Here is a 19,877-nt window from a genome sequence, read left to right as displayed (position 1 = left end):
TTAGGTATTACTACTGATGTATGCCACTTTATATTTTGATAAAATTTCCAGTACTGCTCATTGTTATGTAAAATCATAAAATCTGAATCAAGTTGAGCTTATGCATAAATATCAATTTTGTACACATCGCATCCCAGCAGCCATCTTGCATACAAAGAAAGTGATTTTGTGAATTCAGCAATTATTTGTTGCTTGCTTCATTAGGGGCCTTCAGATTCTAGCCAGGCCTCTTTTAGCATTATATTGTGGACTGAAAATGTTAATTAGTAAGGTCCGATGAGATCTCTTCTACACAGAGGTTTTCTTGTAATGTCTGGAGGAGGCATTTTTTGTCTGGCTACTCAGTCTGCATGCTCGTTACTCTATCAGGCAGTCAAAGGGTACTTACTTGAGGCAAATCTTGAAGGATCTTTGGGCAGAGTTGTGAAGAAACATGCTGGGATGGCTTGACATAAAAATATGTCTCTTTTAATATAATTCAGATTTTTTCTTTCTTCAATCTTATTACATGGTGAACTTGTGAAGATCCAGGGTAGAACTGGTCTTCAGCAACCCATGCTTAAGTCGTAAGAAGGCGACTAACAGGGATCGAATTGGTCAGGCTCGCTGACTCAGATTGACACATGTCATCGTATCCCAGCTGCACAGTGCTCATAATGTTGATCACTGGATTGTCTGGTCCAGACTGGATAAGTTACAGACTGCCGCCCATACGTAGCTGGAATATTGCTGAGTGTGGCGTAAAACTAAACTTCGCTCATAATTCCTGTCACTTCTTGTATATTATTCTACATGATAGAAAACCTGCATAACTCATATTCAGAGTTTTAAAATTAGAGAAATATTCCTGAGAGTCTTGACGTTAAACAACAAAACAAAAAAATGTTTCCTCTTGTCCATGACATGCATTAAATCATTACTTCAGATCAGGAGCGTGTCAAGCTATGATGTTTGAACAAACAAACCAAATGCTCTATTGTATGATATCTCCTCCTCAGTCTGAAACAGTTGCTAACATTCTGCGGCAGACAGAAAATAGATTTTTATTGTATAGTTTCTTTCGTAATGAATGCTGTATTCCCCAGCTGACATGATCCTTGTATTGTAGATGGGATGGGAGACCTCGGGGGTATATATGGTCACCCAATGAAGGAGACCCCAACCTAGACAAGATGGCGTAATGGCATGCTGCTGCCAGACTTCTACCGGCCAACCCACTGTATGTGTCACCACTACTGCATTACATCATTATAAATTTCCCAGGAATAGAATCGGTCTTCAGCAACCCATGCTAGGGTCACGAGGAATGGAGCATATAAAACTGATCAATGTGAATTCTACACAGTATTGCTAATGGGAGTGCGTTGTGGCGGCACAGGTACTAAAGATATGTGCCCCAGATGCGTTTCTGTATGCAGAAATGTACCCTTTACAAAAGCAAGAGATACAGAAGCGATACCCGGTGCCCTAAGCGGGGGCCGATTCCTACTCCACAATCCCAAACCCGAAACCCATTATGTAGTTGTTCCCTTTCAAGCTGATTGTAGGGGTGGGGTGTGAGGGTGAAGTGGGTTTAACGTCGTGCTTGAGAATATTTGGCTCAAATGGCGGCGTGCATGCGTGTAATGGCAATATTGTATGTGGGGCTGCTTGTACTAGCCCAGACTTAGGCTGGTTTTATAGTGCTAGCCCACTGAGATACCATGCGCAGTGAAGCATGAATACCCCACTCCAGACACATTATACTGACTCGAGCCGACCAGTCCTTGTTGTACCCTTTAATGCGGGCACCAGGCGGGAACCAACAAGTACCATATTTTTAGCGACCTTCCACTCTCGGGGGCTACGCTCTAACCACTACACCGCGGAGGCGGTCACAACTGCTTGTGAGTGGTGTTGTGCATCATGAAATATTAGTTACTGTCTATATGCTCATTTGTTTTATAACGTTCCAATGCATTTAACGCGACGGTTCGGTCCAAGAAAAATGGCTGAATGTGGAATGGAGGTGTATTTCTGTTTTCTGATATGGCCTGGAATGCGTTTATACAGAAATGTACCCGGTACACTAAATGGGTGATGATTACCTATTCCGCCAAACCCAAAAGGAAACCATACGTAGTTGTTCCCTTTCAACTGATTGCAATTTGTTTTGTGCATCGCGTAAAATATTTGTTAGTTTCTATGCTTATTTCTTAAACAACGCGCAATCAAATGCATTTAATATAACAGTATGACAGTTCGGTAAAAAGAGCCAATGCAGAATGGACTCGTCCAGGGGTAGATTTTTGTATTCTGATTTTGGCTCTTTTTCAAAAACATATGTATACCTGGGTGCACATCTGTAATACCACGTGCTGACAAGCGACCCATTAGCAATACTGTTGAATTCACATCGATCAGTTTTTATCATGCAGCTGAAAATAGTGACATAAATATCATCTGTCTGTGCTAAGATTACGTTCCAGCTGATTTCTGATAAATACTGTGCAGCATTCATGTTGATAAGTACTTATCAGGGTCACATCCTAACACACAGATACTATTGTATGAACATCCTTGATCTGTTACACCTAGGGATACCACAGTTGTAGTGCTAAGATTACTTTGTAGCACAAGGTCATTATACTTAGCTGTATGGATCTGACATCATATTGATGTACTGACCCGATACCACAAAGTGATCGTTAAACTATGATTTATGTATGATAAAGCATGTGAGTTTTGATCGTCATAGCATTATGACATTAAGTGACCAACTTCGTGTTATTCGGGACAAGCCGAATAGCGACTTGTGCCCCTCTGGAAGGATTTCATATTAGCGTAGGAACATCAGAACTACTTCAAACAGAAACGATAACTCTATTCCTGTTTGATTCCAATGGTACTTAATATGACCGAAGTACTCATACATTGTATTGCTGTTTTTGTTTTGCTATTTATTCTAAAGAATTAAACCTACTTGGTACAACTAAAAAGAAAGAAAAAACACTTATTTGTTAAAGACATACTCTGACGTAATTATTACCAGATATTCACCTTATATTTCCAATTATGTTTCTGAAAAGGGTTTAATAATCACAAATGGGATTTGTTTTATTGAATATGCAAATAAACTTTGTAAAAAACCCCGCTACATTAAATCCCAAAGCAGAAACTCAAAAATGACTTTTATAATATTTCTCAAACTGAACATACGATGGTAACCTTTCTGTCATACCACAAGTGGACTTTTACATAATTCAAACTTGAAAAATATATGAATGACCACAAGAAGGTCAGACTAAAATATTCCCAGAGAATTGAAATATATGCCCAATGTTAAAGATTAAAGTTGATTAGTTACATACAGATATAATATTATTGTTTTGAAACTCGTGAAGCGGTTCATAATTACATTTCCTAAAATTGTTGGAAGCGCACATACAATCTCCATAGCAAGCTCTCCAAGATCATGAGAAACACCCTCAGTTGGACCCATGAGAGCTGTTATGTCAACAAACGCATCGTGCGTGTATTTGAATCTCTCACCGTCAATCGCATGATTCTTATCAAAAACACCATAATAGGCAGCAAAATCCTGTTAAGCTAAGTTCTTTGTACTTTCAACATGACGATATATATTTTTCATGATTTTTTTTAAACAATGACATAATGCCATAAACGATTTAAGTACTCAGGATTATTTTTACCAAAGCACCGCAGTCATTTTACCGCGAGTTCTGATTGGTTTGTCGTATTTTCAGCATAACAAGCATCGAGAGGGACGAAGTCTTCTTGCAGGTTACGAGGAAAGGGCGACATTATGACGAATGAGCATTATGACTGCAATTTAAAACAGCACCCTGAACACATCACCTTAGTACTGTTCGATGAAAACATCAGTTCAGCTCAGCTCACTGAAAATGCTTCTGAACAGGGATGTTGGGATCTGCTAGAAAACTCTCTTGCCCATCAACCCATTCACTCACTGAGTTTTCATTGCAATGTGAAATAATAATGAATCTTAAGATTATTACCAATTGATCAAAATGGTAAAATTCCATGAAGTAAGCAACACAATATAGTTGAAAACATATTTTTTATGTATTAATTAAATCCTCCTGCTCTCTTTTGAGGTTAGAGATGAGAAAAAATAAAAAATATACATGGCCTAATTGTTAACTGAAATATGATGTGCCTGTCTCTCTGTCTATAGCTCGAGCAGCCCTGCTGTCTGGCCGGCTTCCAATCAGGAATGGTTTCTACTCAAACAATGCCCATGCTAGAAACGGTGAGCATCAAAGTGTTTCAGCTGTTTTTCATCAACATATTTCTTCCTTTTGTTAAAAATGTTTGGGTTAAATTCTTTGATTGAGAAAAAATTGCATGTTACCATTTAACCAGACCACTGTAGAAGACCACTTTTTATTGGAAGGCAAGTAAAATATAATCTTATATGGAACTAAAGCATTATTTCTGTTTCTATATTTCTAAATGGTTATCAGCGTACACCCCCCAGGACATCGTGGGTGGAATACCAGATGAAGAGATCCTCTTCCCAGAACTCCTACAGAAGGCAGGGTACCGGAACAAGATCATCGGAAATGGTAGGGAGGTGGTATGGTTGTGTTTGTAAGTTATTCAACTCTGCACTCAGCAATATTCCAGCTAAATGATGGTGGTCCATAGATTGTCTGGACAAGACAATCCAGTGATTGACATCATGAGCATAGATCAATGCAATTGGGATACAATGACATGCTTCAACCAAGTCAGCGAGAGCCAGACCACTCGATCCCAGTTATCTTCTCTTGTGACAAGCATGGGTTCCTGAAGATCAGTTCTAATTAATGTGGGTTTATAACTGCATGATAATAATTTCATTTGGGGGCTTGACAGAAGCTCCAGAAGTTATCAGGACACTTGCTTGCCTAACGTGATCACCCATCCATCTATTCTCCATGACCAATGCTGTTTGCTTGATTGTGACCTCAGCACTGTAAAGCGTGATGATATGCCTCCACAGTGAAATAGACCTTGTCCCTTGTCAGCATGCTCACAGAATTCATGTCTTCATTCTATGGGACATTGGTCCCCAACAATAATCCAACAGGTGGTCCAATTCCCACCTTACCCATAGGCGGATCAGAGGGGGTGCAGGGGTGCACACACCTTTTGTGGTGAAAGTTTGTTAAATGACCATTGAAACTCTGGTGAAAATGAAGTGTGTACCCTCCTTTACTCAATAGTGTGCACCCTTTCTCAAAAGCTGTATCCGCCCTGTTACCTCTGTAGTGTCCAAGTGGGAAAAACACTATACAATGGACAAGCGGACGGACACTCTGTCCTGCAGGCGGGGCATGTACATTCGAGTCTCACATTCAGAACTTCCACTAACAAACTTAGCAAGCATGATCACAGAGAAGCGTTGATAAAATGGCCATGATTTACCCATAGTTACAACAACCTCAAAGTCTTTTTGCCAATATTCAGAAGTCAGGGCTCACAGCTTGAGTGGCATGTTCAGTGATAGCATAAAGATATCCCTGATTAAAATGACGCCTCTGTATGGGCAAGTGGATGGAGTGTTTACTCCATTGAGCAGAAGGACAGTGGTTCAGTACCCATTGTCACTGTATCAAAGACATAAAGAAGATGGTACTTTAAGTTTGCATGTCTAGTAGATAAAACAAAGGCGGGTAGTTTGGATCCGTTATGCAACATTTGAACAGGGTATAATGTTAAAGTGAGGCCGCGGTGCCTCATTGTGATAAGCTGTTAAATTTGTATTATTCCTGACTAGTACAAACAGCCATACACATAAGACTACATGCACATTGCTTTGTAAGTGTAATAATCTTGCAGCTTCAAACTTCATGTTACCTCAGCCCGAATACAATTTGCAGTAATTGTTTACCAAATCTTACATTACTGTTCCGTTTCCTGAATGTAACATCATCATAGTTTATGTATTTTAGATAAGAAATTCTGTTTGTCCAATATCAGTAACTGTATTCAGTTGAATGAAAATTAGTTTGAATACATTTTGTGAATACAGGTGGTAACACAACTTTGAACCCTACCATTAAGCAGCATCTGACAGTGTGTGAGTGTTCAGCTTTAGATGTTTTATGATATAGTATTTTATACAGTTTGTTCGGATCCTGAATTTGATTTTCATGTTTTCAATTTCTCAGGCATCTGGGTCAGCAGCCACGTACCACCCCCTGAAGCACGGATTCAATGAATGGTTTGGTGCCCCAACTGCCACTTTGGTCCATTTGATGACAAGAAGACCCTAACATTCCTGTCTACAAGGATGCAGATATGGCTGGGAGGTGAGGTGTGCAGTCATGTTTCAACAGACATAGAAGGGAAATTCAAAGGGACGCAGCAGTCTTGTGATCACAGGCACGATGATGATGATGATGATGATGATTGTCTTCCATGTCAGTCAGTATTTTTTGCAAACTAATAAACTGGACTTTCCGGCTTTCCAACACTGAGGAGAGCTTGTAACACAGATTCTTATTGATATGTAAGACCTACAATGGCGCGCAAACTGGCAAATAGAAATCAAAGGGCATAGGTGGATCCAGAGTGGGTGTGCAGGGGTGCGACTTCCCCTTTGTCCTGAAAGTTTATTAAATGACCATTGAAACTCTGGTGAAAATGAAGTGTGCACCCTCCCTTTTCTCAACAGTGTGCACCCCCTTTCTCAAAAAGCTGTATCCGCCCCTGAAAGGGTGAGTAATATCAGATTGTGAGAACCACAGGAATGGTCTCATGGGTTAGTGTAGGTTCACTAAAATAGTTCCCAGGAGACATTAGAGGATATCCCTTCTTCCCAAAATGTGAACTTCCCCAAGCCACTGGAAATATCTTCAACATGGAGGATTGAGGAGCCAGTCTCTGTCCCTGCCTAGTATAATGCTCCTGTCTCTCTGTGTGCTCATGTCTGTGTTTCTGTTGCAGATACTATGAAGAATTCATGATTGAGCCGTCTGGAGAGTCGAACCTCACACAGCTATATATCAGTGTAGGATATAACATTGTATCACCTTGTTCCACTAACTACAACCCACATTGTATGTTCCTACCGCTTTGACTGTCATTAGTGAGTGTTAAAGCATGTGATGAATGATCAACATACAGTACCTGGCCATAAGTATTCGTGATTTTGAAATGACGTTGTTTTTTTGCTAAAACAAATGCGCGTTTAGATTTGCACCCGAGACACATTCAGTGTTCAGAAACGCTGATTTTCTAAAATAGATTCCCTGTCATGTGCCAAAACGTGATATGCCTACAAGTTATCGCTCTGTTTGTTTATCGCTTGCTCTGGCAATTGTTCATGCGCCAATGGGTCGTGAAATCACATGAATTGACAACTGACACGAAAGAATTGATTTTAAAATTATTCAAAGAAGACAGAAAAATTACAGAAATTGCTCAGCTGTTGGATAGATCTTGGTCAACTATAAAAAGTGTGGTAACAAAATATCAAGCGACTGGCTCAGTGGAAAACAAGCAGCTGAAGCTGGACGAAGAAGACTATTCACTGATAGTGATCAAACGTCATTAATCGTTGGGTAACATTGGGGAATATTACAAAACAAATTTAACGAAAATAAGACTTCGAACATTCAGTGAGAGAACTGTCTGAAGAAAATTAAATTTGGAAGGATATAAAACGACGGATTGCCAAAAAATCAGTGTCAATTTTTGGAAGTTAACTTGAAAAACGCAGATTGTGGTGTCGGGAACGCAGGAATTTCTACAGTTGATAATATCTGGAGTAAATACATTTTTCTGATGAAAGTCGGGTTGTTATTGGAGGTGACAAGCGTGTATATGTGTGGAGAAAGGCTGATGAAGTAAACCCGGACGCATTTAGTGTGTCGGCCCCTCGCAACGCGTAAAGTGTGTCTTTGATGATATGGGGGTGTGTCACCTTCAAGGGGAATGGAACTGTTACCCCAGTAAATGGTAACATCAATGCTGCAAAGTATATAGACATCCTTGAAAACAATCTTTGGCCTGTTATAGCCCGTCATTATACAAACGAGCCATATGTATTCATGGACTATAAAGCTCCTGTACATCGGGCCAGAATTGTGAAAAACTACAAAGAAGAAAATGGTATTATTGACACAGAATGGCCCCAAAATATCTGGTTAAAAAGTAAGAGGCGGTTGCAGCCATTGCATTATGGCATCAACAAACCTGACGAACTTTACGCGGAAATTCTGTGTGTGGATTATGTTAGAGACTTATATCGGACTTTACCTGACCGTTATACGGGAAGTGCTGCATATGAAGGGTCAACTGACAAAATATTAAGGTAAGACTTTCAAAGCGTTATCAAGTTACGCTGTTTTGAGTTTCCTCCTTTTCCCGTCGTGCGTGATGACGCCGGGAGCGTCAAAATCACGAATACTTATGGCCAGGTACTGTAGCTTTAACACTTCACTTTCACCTGTGAAGATCCGGGTTAGGATTGATCTTCAGCAACCCAAGCTTGTCGTCAGATGCACCCTAAAGGAATCAGGTGGTCAGACTCACTGACTTGGCTGGCACCTGACATTATATCCCAATTGCATAGATCAATTCTATGATGTCAATCGCAAGATTGTCTGGTCCAGACTCCGTTATTTACAGCCATACAGATGGATTTGTTTTGAGTGGCATTCTAGAAGTTGGTGGTACAGAGATGACAAGACTTTATGGATGATCAACTTCTTTAATTTGACAATGGCGTTTCTCAGTATAGATTCTTAAACCGTTTGCAAGCATACAGCTGGAATATTGCTGAGTGTGGAGTTAAACAACAAACAAACAAAAGTTTCTGGATTGCGGCACTGGGCCTCCTTTCACAAAGCACTAAGGTGATCATAAGTCACTAAGGTAACCTTAGTGCAATGTTAAAGATAAAGAATGGGAGTTAAGGTTAACTTTAGTAAAGGTTGCTTGTGAAAGGACACCCTGGTCTTTGAGCAGCTCACATTTGTTACATGATATCCTGTTTTCCTTCGGTATGTGTAACAAATGTATAGATCTCAGTGAAATGGCTGTTACCTATGCCTGTGGGTTTCATAAAAGTGGTATTTTGCATAGAACCTGCATTTGGACTTTCATCCTTCATTATGCTGATGAACCAAATACCGCGGTATACCGATAGTTAAAAACTGCCCAAAAGGCATAAAACCCAATTCACTCACTCACTCTCTATACAGGGAGGCAATAGAGTTCATAGAGAAGCAGGCAGCAGCAGACCAGCCCTTTCCTGCTCTACTGGGCTGTGGGCTACCCACGATCCTCTGTATGCCTCCACGAAAGTTCCTGGGTACCAGTGAGAGGGGCCTGTAAGTAGAAACATTACACTCTGCAAACATCAAGTACTGTATTTACCATACTAAGTGCCATGCTCAATCTTTGTGACAAATAATTAATAGTATTTATCCGTGCTCCTTACTTGGACCAGAATTGTACATGAGATAACCTTGTTTATTATGTTAATGATCTTTACATTTAACAACAGCATAGAAGGTGTGAGAATACCTGATAACTCTTTGTGAAGGATCGTTTCATTTGAAATAATATTTGTTCATCTCACAACTGCAATTTTGTAAAGGGCCCTGAGGTGTGTATTATTGCAAAATATGCTACTTGGAGATTACTTTTTATGGAAAGTTCAAAGTTCAAGAATAGGTTGGTTTCTGACAAAGTCAACTTTTTCAGTTACAATTTCCAGGATTTGAACACTATATAACAAATCTGAAGAACTTGACAGGGTACTTATATTACTGGAACACTGTACAACGTTTACATGCCCTGGAAACTGATGTGTTCTTCATCCAGGTATGGGGATGCTGTGAGGGAGCTGGACTACTGGTGTCGAGGTCATTCTGAACAAACTGAAGGAACTGAACATCGACACCAACACACTGGCTGTCTTCTCCTCAGACAATGGTGGCGCCACATATGCAAAGACAGGAGGTAAGAGTCTGCGGAACAGTGAGAGCAGAACTGTTGCATTGTTGGTGACAAATGAACAGAGTTATCATCAAGCTGATTTTCATGTTTATCTTAAATGTGGACTTTCACTTAAATCGAGATCTGGAAGTATCATTGCACTGGCACTTCCAGTTACTCATCTGGCCCCGATTTCTCGAAACAAACCTAAGAGTTTACTCAAATTTCAAACTGAGTTTGACAATTTGAAACAGCTGAATTTTTAAGTCAACTGCATTTTATAAATAAAAAGAGCGAAACAACTACAGTAATCTATCCACCAAACTCAAATTGTCTACTATGTTTGAGTTAAATATTGACATCAGTTCATTCTAGGAAATGCATTTTCTCAAATTTGAGTAAAAAAAACTCTAACTTAAGTTCAAAACTCAGACTTAAGTTTGTTTCAGAAATCAGGGCCTGATGCTAAAAAGTTGTACATGGCTGCATGAGAATTGTGGAGCAGAACAGGATGTTCCCTTGTAGATGTGAACCGGGGCAGTAGGGTAGCCAAGTGTCCAGATCAGTTGGACACCATCTACTGCCCACAAAGCAGCCTTCCACCCCTGCTTTTTATTGATGATTATGCTGCTCTGTGGGTTCATATGTCATGTAGGGGCCTAGGGGCTTGCTCCTGTAAAGTGCTGTATCTGCTGTTCAGGAGTTATGACCCTGGAGGGACGCCTCCGTGGTGTAGTGTGGAGTTGGAAATGCCCGCCCGGAGAGCGGAAGGTCCCGACGGTTCGATCCCCACTCGCGTCATACCAAAACACGTTAAAATATGGTACTTGTTGGTCCCCTGCCTGGCGCTCGGCTTTATGCTAGGTACAACAATGACTGGTCGAAACGAAGTCAGTATAATGTGTCTGAGTGGGGTATTCATGCTTCACTCTTGGCATGGTATCTCAGTGGGCTAGCACTATAAAACCAGCTGAAGTCTGGGCTAATACAAGCAGCCGCACATACACATACACACACGCATGCACGTTGTCATATGAGCTGAGAATATTATCCAGCACCTGACGTTAAACCCTATATCACCTCACCTCACATATGACCCCTGGATATACCAGGAACCTATGAACATTGGTTGAAAGCCCGGTTATCCCTGATTATGTTTGTTATTCCTTTTGTCAGCCATATTAAAGAGCAGTAAACATCTGAGACCTGGATCACTTTGGGTTTCTTCCCACATTAAGATGTCATGCAATAACATAACTGGAATACTTTCAAAGTTGGATTAAAGCCAACTGAATCACTGGACACAACTGTCGGGATCTTTCTGAAGTCTGGTTCTGCAGAAGTAATTCTGTGACTAGAGGTCTCTCTTATGGGAACTGTGTTCAAATAACATTCAGTTTTGTATATCAACCATGTTATTTCTACAATTGGCCACCAGGTGGCAGTAATGGCCCCTTCCTGTGTGGTAAGCAGACGACATTTGAGGGGTGGCATGAGAGAACCCACCATTGCCTGGTGGCCAGGGAGAATCAAACCTGGAAAGGTGCACTACAAAAACTCTGGAGTTCTTGATCTGTCTCTCTTTCATCGTTTCACTCACACTGGTTGACATGCAGGCCTCAATTAGACTTCTCCCCTCACTCCAGCTAACCCTGGTTCAACCATGTCTGTACCTAGCCTAGTCTGTCTATCATCCAACATCCACAATTTTTATCTTTCCTTTTACAACCCCAAAAGGGATCTTTTAGAAGTATTCTCGTATAGAAGACAACTGATATCACACAAACTATTCACCTACTACCCCATTTGCCCACACTCTAACTGGTGACCTTCACACACCTAGCTTTAATCTACTCACTCTCTCTGATTGGTCACTTTCCCTGTCACATGTTCTTCACGCTTGACACTTGTATGTACACAGGGGTAACAATGGTCCATTCCTGTGTGGTAAGCAGGAGACAAACGCGTTTGAAGGGGGATGAGGGAGCCGACTATCGCCATGTGGCCAGGAAAGATTGCCCGGATCGAGTATCACTGATGCTCAACCCTTCTGACTCATTCTTTTTGCATGTTGTAGTTCAGTAGTAACACTCTCTTCATATTTGTATCCTAATTTATCTCCGTTACTAACAGTTTGATACCCCACATGGGTACAGTGTTTGAATCCCATTTCTGGTGTCCCTTGCTGATATAGCTGGAATAAAAGCAGCATAAATCTAAACTCACTCACTCACTCTGTTACTAACTTTTTACTAGTAAATATATCTACATATATAAAGTATCATATAGTTTTACCGTAAAGGTCTCTGAATCCTGTTACTCTATTCCCTTTTTAATTTTAAAGTAGTTAATATTTAATTAAATATTTTTTCTTAAATTATCATTCATTACAGTTTTTTTGTATTTTTGGTTCTGATGTAATTCCTTTTGAAATGCATGACACAGTGTTTGTATGGTTAAGTAACACTGATGTCCTCCCCAACACCAGGTGTCCCATCAGCTGGGGTCCCTCATGGACCTGTTCACCACCCTGGTGGAGCTGGCTGGCCTGACCCCACCCTCTGACCCCGTATCATCGACGGCATCAGTCTCACACAGACACTGTTTACTAACAAACCAGTCAATAGGTAGGTTACAATAAGCTTGGCATCAGACAGATAAAGTCTGTGACTGATATATGGCACAATAATTCTGGAATAGAAATGTCATTTTCTTCTGTGAAAACATCAGCAGATAAATGTAACATCATGCCTGTCAACAGCTAGACAAGATGACACTGTAGTATACAAGGTAGATGTAGGAATTTACAGGAATATGTAGTAATAGCAATTCATTCATGAAGTAGATGTGATAAGAATTTGGTAAACTGGTAGATGTGAAAATAATGTAATTGTTCGACAGTATGTCAACACATGAGTATTATAATAAGTCAACAGGTGAATATATAGAAGTGAATATTTTTTGTCAAGTCAAGATGAGAAGGCAGTAGGTTGATCCATGTAAGGTAACTAGTATATATATTACAAGATCGGGGCCTGACCTTACTCAGCTAATTCCTGTTCAGTTGTATGATTCTCTGGCACAACTAAGAGACACAAGTATGTACTATGGTACGCTAGATGGTCAACAAGTAAATGTGGTATCTAGTCATTCAACATGTAGATATCGTGGTTGGTCAGGATCTGACTTACATGCTGTTTATGGTGTAGAGTTCGCCCTTAGTTGAGCCACAACGTGATGATCATAGAAGTATCTATGGCAACAAAATGGTCAACAAGTAAATGTGGTATCTAGTTATTCAACATGTAGACAGTAACAAACAAGGGTCTGACATAATTGCTAGTCATTGTGCAGAGTTATGCCCCTTAGTTGTATCAGAATCTGATGTTCATGGCTTGAATCCTAAAATCACACTGACTAAATGTGTCTAGATTTACGATTACCATATCTCATGGTTTCACTCCTCCTGGTTCATTCACAGGACCATCTTCTATTACCGCATGCGATGAGTTGATGGCCCAGTCCAGGGTAGGACAGTACAAAGCACACAGGTGGACGTGGACCAACAGCATAGAGGAGTTCAATGCAGTAGGTTTCAATCACATTGGGTTGGACATTCATGAGAGATTCTAAGCTTGAAGAGATGTAAGAAAGAACATTCCCATTGACCTCGCTCCCTCAGTTTGAGCCTGAACAATCCTTACTTAAAGATGATAATCCTGATTGTGGTTTATCTTCTGAAAGATTAGTTTTAATCACTGACTGTTCACTGTCACTTACATCTAACTATGTTCCTGTTTTCATGACATCTTCAGGGCACAGATTTCTGTCCTGGTGAGGTGATAGCCAACGTAACCACTCACGATCAGACAAACCATTCCAGTCAACCGCTTTCTGTTTCATCTGGGGAAAGATCCTGGCTGAGAAATACTTGATCAAGTAAGTCTAGAAAGTTCGTGGATAGTTCTGTCGAGGGCTTTCCTTTCCCTCCATTTCATTCCTGACACACTGATGTTCCTCCCAGCATTCACAAATTTCTAGCCTTCCTCCTTACCCTTACTTGCTTTCTCTACCTCCTAAAATCTCAACCCAAGCACTGTCATGTTGATTGTTCCCCCCCAAACCCAAGCACTGTCATGTTGATTGTTCCTCCAAACCCATGCACTGTCATGTTGATTGTTCCTCCAAACCCAAGCACTGTCATGTTGATTGTTCCTCCAAACCCAAGCACTGTCATGTTGATTGTTCCTCCAAACCCATGCACTGTCATGTTGATTGTTCCTCCAAACCCATGCACTGTCATGTTGATTGTTCCTCCAAACCCAAGCACTGTCATGTTGATTGTTCCTCCAAACCCAAGCACTGTCATGTTGATTGTTCCTCCAAACCCAAGCACTGTCATGTTGATTGTTCCTCCAAACCCATGCACTGTCATGTTGATTGTTCCTCCAAACCCAAGCACTGTCATGTTGATTGTTCCTCCAAACCCATGCACTGTCATGTTGATTGTTCCTCCAAACCCAAGCACTGTCATGTTGATTGTTCCTCCAAACCCAAGCACTGTCATGTTGAATTGTTCCTAATGAGACATGAAGGTCCGGGTTAGAATGAGCCTTCAGTAACCCATGCTTGTCATAAGAGGCTGACTTACTGGATCGGGTGGTGTCAGGCTTGCTGACTTGATTGACACATGTCATCAGTTCCCAATTGCACATGCTCATGCTTTTTGATCACTGGATTGTCTGGTCCAGACTCGATTCTTTACAGACCGCCATATAGCTGGAATATTGCTGAGCGCGGCGCGTTAAACTAAACTCACTCACCACTGTTCCTAATGACATGAACACTGTCATGTTGAATTGTTCCCTAATGACATGAACACTGTCATGTTGAATTGTTCCTAATGACATATGAACACTGTCATGTTGAATAGTTCCTAATGACATGAACACTGTCATGTTGAATAGTTCCTAATGACATGAACACTGTCATGTTGAATTGTTCCTAATGACATGAACACTGTCATGTTGAATAGTCCCCTAATGACATGAACACTGTCATGTTGAATAGTTCCTAATGACATGAACACTGTCATGTTGAATAGTTCCCAATGACATGAACACTGTCATGTTGAATAGTTCCTAATGACATGAACACTGTCATGTTGAATAGTTCCTCCTGACATGAACACTGTCATGTTGAATAGTTCCTCCCGACATGAACACTGGCATGTTGAATAGTTCCTCCCCGACATGAACACTGTCATGTTGAACAGTTCCTCCCGACATGAACACTGGCATGTTGAATAGTTCCTGCAAACCTAAGCACTTTCACATTGAACTGTTACTTCAGTCTTAAGCATTGTCATGTTGAATTGTTCCTCCAGATCCAACTCTGCTGAGTACAAGTCTGTGATGCCAGGCATCATGCAAGTCATCAATGAGCACCAAGCAGCTCGTGCCGGAAACCACAGCTCAACTGGTGCGACAAGGCTGTCATGGTGAGATCTGACATAATCCTTCACTTTTACATATACTTGACCTAGCCCAGTAGGAAATATGCAGCTAAGTCACAAAATAGATTTTATTTGATTCCCAACAGAGCAAAAGCCTTCAAGCCCCACTGTGATGCTGTGTTACCGTGTTGTAGCTGACCAATGATAATAGTTGCTACTCTGGTATCTTATCATGGGTTATCTTGTGATGGGATTTTTTTATGATTGATTTGTTGCCTTAAGGTGACTTATCATGGGTTATCTCGTGAAGGGTATTTTATGATTGATTTGTTGTCTTAAGGTGACTTATCATGGGTTATCTTGTGAAGGGTATTTTATGATTGATTTTGTTGTCTTAAGTTGACTTATCATGGGTTATCTCGTGAAGGGTATTTTATGATTGATTTGTTTGCCTTAAGGTGACTTATCATGGGTTATCTTATGAAGGGTTTTATATGATTTGATTTGTTGTCTTAAGGTGACTTATCATGGGTTATCTTGTGAAGGGTTTTTATGATTGATTTGTTGTCTTAAGGTGACTTATCATGGAGTTATCTAAAGTGAAGGGTATTTTATGATTGAGTTGTTGTCTTAAGGTGACTTATCATGGGTTATCTCGTGAAGGGTATTTTATGATTGATTTGTTGTCTTAAGGTGACTTATCATGGGTTATCTTGTAGAAGGGTTTTAGCATTGATTTGTAGTCTTAAAGGTGACTTATCATGGGTTATCTTGTGAAGGGTATTTTATGATTGATTTGTTGTCTTAAGGTGAATTATCATGGGTTATCTCGTGAAGGGTATTTTATATGATTGATTTGTTGCCTTAGGTGACTTATCATGGGTTATCTTGTGAAGGGTATTTTATGATTGATTTGTTGTCTTAAGGTGACTTATCATGAGGTGGACGCTCGTGAAGGGTATTTTATGATTGATTTATTTGCCTTAAGGTGACTTATCATGGGTTATCTTGTGAAGGGTATTTTATATGATTGATTTGTTGTCTTCCAAGGTGACTTATCATGGGTTATCTCGTGAAGGTTATTTTATGATTGATTTGTTGCCTTAAGGTGACTTATCATGGATTTATCTTGTGAAGGGTATTTATGATTGATTTGTTGTCTTAAAGGTGACTTATCATGGGTTATCTCAAGTGAAGGGTTTTCTTATGATGATGTTTATCTTATGCTGGTTATCTTCTGATGGTTATGATATGTAGGGTATCTTATGATTGATTGGTTTATCTTATGATAAGTTATGGAGGGGTTATCTTGTCGGTTTTGTTGTGATGGGTTATCTTTTGATGGTTATCTTGTCAAGGATTTCTTATGATTGATTGGTTATCTTATGATAAGTTATGGTGGAGTTTTGTTGTGATGGGTTATCTTTTGATGGTGATCTTGTAGAAGGGTATCTTATGATTGATTGGTTATCTTATGATAGGTTATGGTCTTGGTTATCTTGTGGTTTTGTTGTGATGGGTTATCTTTTGATGGTTATCTTGTGAAGGGTATCTTATGATTGATTGGTTATCTTATAAGTTATAGGTGGTGGGTTATCTTGTGGGTTTTGTTGTGATTGGTTATCTTTTGGTGGTTATTTTGTGAAGGGTTTCTTCTTATTGATTGTTTATCTTATCATAAGTTATGGTGGGTTATCTTGTGGGTTTTGTTGTGATGGGTTATCTTTTTGGTGGTTATTTTGTGAAGGGTTTCTTCTTATTGATTGGTTATCTTATGATAAGTTATGGTGGATTATCTTGTGGGTTTTGTTGTGATTGGTTATCTTTTTGGTGGTTATTTTGTGAAGGGTTTCTTCTTATTGATTGGTTATCGTATCCTTAAGTCAATTGTATCCCAGTTCACGTTAAACGATGCTCATGATGTTGGTCACTGGATTGACTCGATTATTTACAGACAACCCGACAGATAACTGTTATATTGCTGGGTGTAGAGTAAAGCAAACTCACTCATAATGAATTATGGGGGTTATCTTGTGATGGGGTTTGTTATGATGGGTTATTATATGCTTGGGTATTTTTGGGTGGTTATTTTGTGAAGGGTATCTTATGACTGATTGGTTTATCATTATGATGAGTTATGGTGGGTTATCTTATCATTACAACCCTCATTATGGATTGTGTTATGATTGATTGGTTATCTTATGGTGAGTTATGGTGGGTTATCTTGTGATGGGTTTTGTTATGCTTCCTTTACAATGGGTTGTCTTATGATTTCAGAACTGGTCCCCACTGGATGCGAGAAGCTGAACAAGTGCATCACCCCTCCTCCTTCTAAACCTAAACTGTGTACATGGCCCCACTGATTTTATTCTGTCTGGTAAAGAAACACTGCTGATGACATGGAACCCTGTACATAGTTGATACAAGCAGGATTTGCCTGCTATTTACATCCTAGACCATTACTTACAGAGAATGGAGTGACAAGACTTTTAGGGATAGAACTTGTAATATTCTTGGTACAGATCTTGGGAGTTTGGTTCAGACAAGATAGGTAGTCAGTCTGCACATCAGGAATATTTTTCTCAGAAACAAAGGAGCAAAACAGTATTTTTATATGTTATTTATACAAAATTTGAATTACAATTCTTACAAATACCTCTTTTATATCTTAAAGGTCACATGCAGCGTAAAACACAACTTTGCAGATTCTGATACCTTTTCGGTATGGACTTACGAAACAAATCGTCAAAATGCAAATTCAACTTATAAAGTTGAAAAATAGCGCGATGAAAAACCAGCGCGAAAATCGGAGTTCAAACGTTTCACTAATTTTCCCCGACTTTTTCGGGGAAAACTGGATTTCAACAGCTGGGCTGCGCTCATAGCGTCGCGCAGTGAAATAGGTTCAGCGCAGCTTGGAGGCGGGTTGTCCGGTGAATACTTTCGGTGAAGGCTTTGGTGTGAGCTATTTTTCTAATGTTTTGTTGATATCTCACGAGTAGCGAGCTTTTTATATGTTATGACAGTAAATTAACTGTTTATATAATTTCATTTGTCTATTTCACCACCGCGTTCTTCTTACGAGTCACTTTCTCAGTTCGATGCTTAAAAGCAATGTCATTATTTAGCGTTGACAGAATTTCTAACTGTGATATAGATATGTCGTTGTCACAGACAAAACTCAATGTCTTGTTTTATTGACACCTGTGTGTCTGCCTGCCTGTCTGCTAATGACAATATTCAATACACAGCTGCTATCACTGACCACATGCAATTTGAACTTAACACCAATCAGGCTATACACCATAAACAAAATGCATTGATTTATGGCCGAGTTGATCTCTGTCACATTATGTAATTACACAGACAGGCAGGTGTGATACTTGAACACATGACATGTTATGATGTCTGTTGATTGCAAAATGTTATACACAAAAAATGAGCATGTATTTACAAAACCCAACATCTCTATATATACACACACAATGAGCCGTGAGGGCATCTGCAAATGAACCAGCCGTTACACTTGAGTGCACACCCACCAGCTCTGACTGGGTTCGGTATCCCGGCTGCTTAGTTTCTTGGGAAGTAAACCCAAGTACACAATATTGCACTTTTGATTTCGCGATTATGCGGCTTATAATTTTGTTTATATGTTTTCATAACCAGCAATGTATATTATATGTCATGAATAAGTGATAATTGTGTTTTAATTATGTTTGATTTTTGGTTGCATGTGACCTTTAACCATGTATGGAAGAGGTCACATGTGCCTATGTGCCTTCGTTAAATCCTGTTCAACCAGCGGATACTTTTAATGTTTAGCTTTAACTTTAATCATTTTATACAATCCATGCACCCAATTGTTTGGGTGCCTTATGTATATCATTTAACATATGTTTCTACTTAATACACGATAATACACGAAATAGCAGTGGTGCCATGCACCTGAAAAATACAATTTTACTTGACCTTTATGTATAATGCGGGTGTCTCATAACGCGGGGAGTCATCCATGGACCCTCGTTATGGCGAGGGACGACTGTATCATTAACTATGTTCTGGTTGAGATAGCCATTACTGTGGTATCTGGTCAACCCATACAAAGTACTGTACAGTTCATCGTATTTAACCATGTCTTTATGTCATACTCAGGGTAAAGGTATTTTTAGTGGTGATTGATTAAATCATGTATTGATCAATTTTTTCAGTTGTTTATAATGAGAAATGGTTGGTAAATGATCAGTGTGGCGAAAAAGATAGTGGATAGTGTCAAAATGCTAGTTTGTGTTGGAATGTTTTGTTTGCCAAAATATCACATGTACTTAGTTATCACTAACTTATATAATGATGTACTTACAGACCCGTCAGTGAAATCTTTTAATTTTTCAAATTGCATGTATAGTATTTCACTAATTGCCACTTTATTGTTTGTTTGTGAAGGTGAAAAGTGGCATATGGAACC

General features: G+C 39.7%; 1 pseudogene; it reads left to right on the top strand.

Moving 5' to 3' along the window:
• The first annotated feature begins 4,085 nt into the window (after positions 1-4,085).
• On the top strand, positions 4,086-18,043 carry LOC124259962 (annotated as a pseudogene).
• Positions 18,044-19,877: the final 1,834 nt, after the last annotated feature.

Source organism: Haliotis rubra, unplaced genomic scaffold (assembly GCF_003918875.1).
Source record: "Haliotis rubra isolate DU_JTF1 unplaced genomic scaffold, ASM391887v1 Scf745, whole genome shotgun sequence".
NCBI lineage: Eukaryota > Metazoa > Mollusca > Gastropoda > Lepetellida > Haliotidae > Haliotis > Haliotis rubra.
This window is presented reverse-complemented; position numbering and strand designations above follow the sequence as displayed.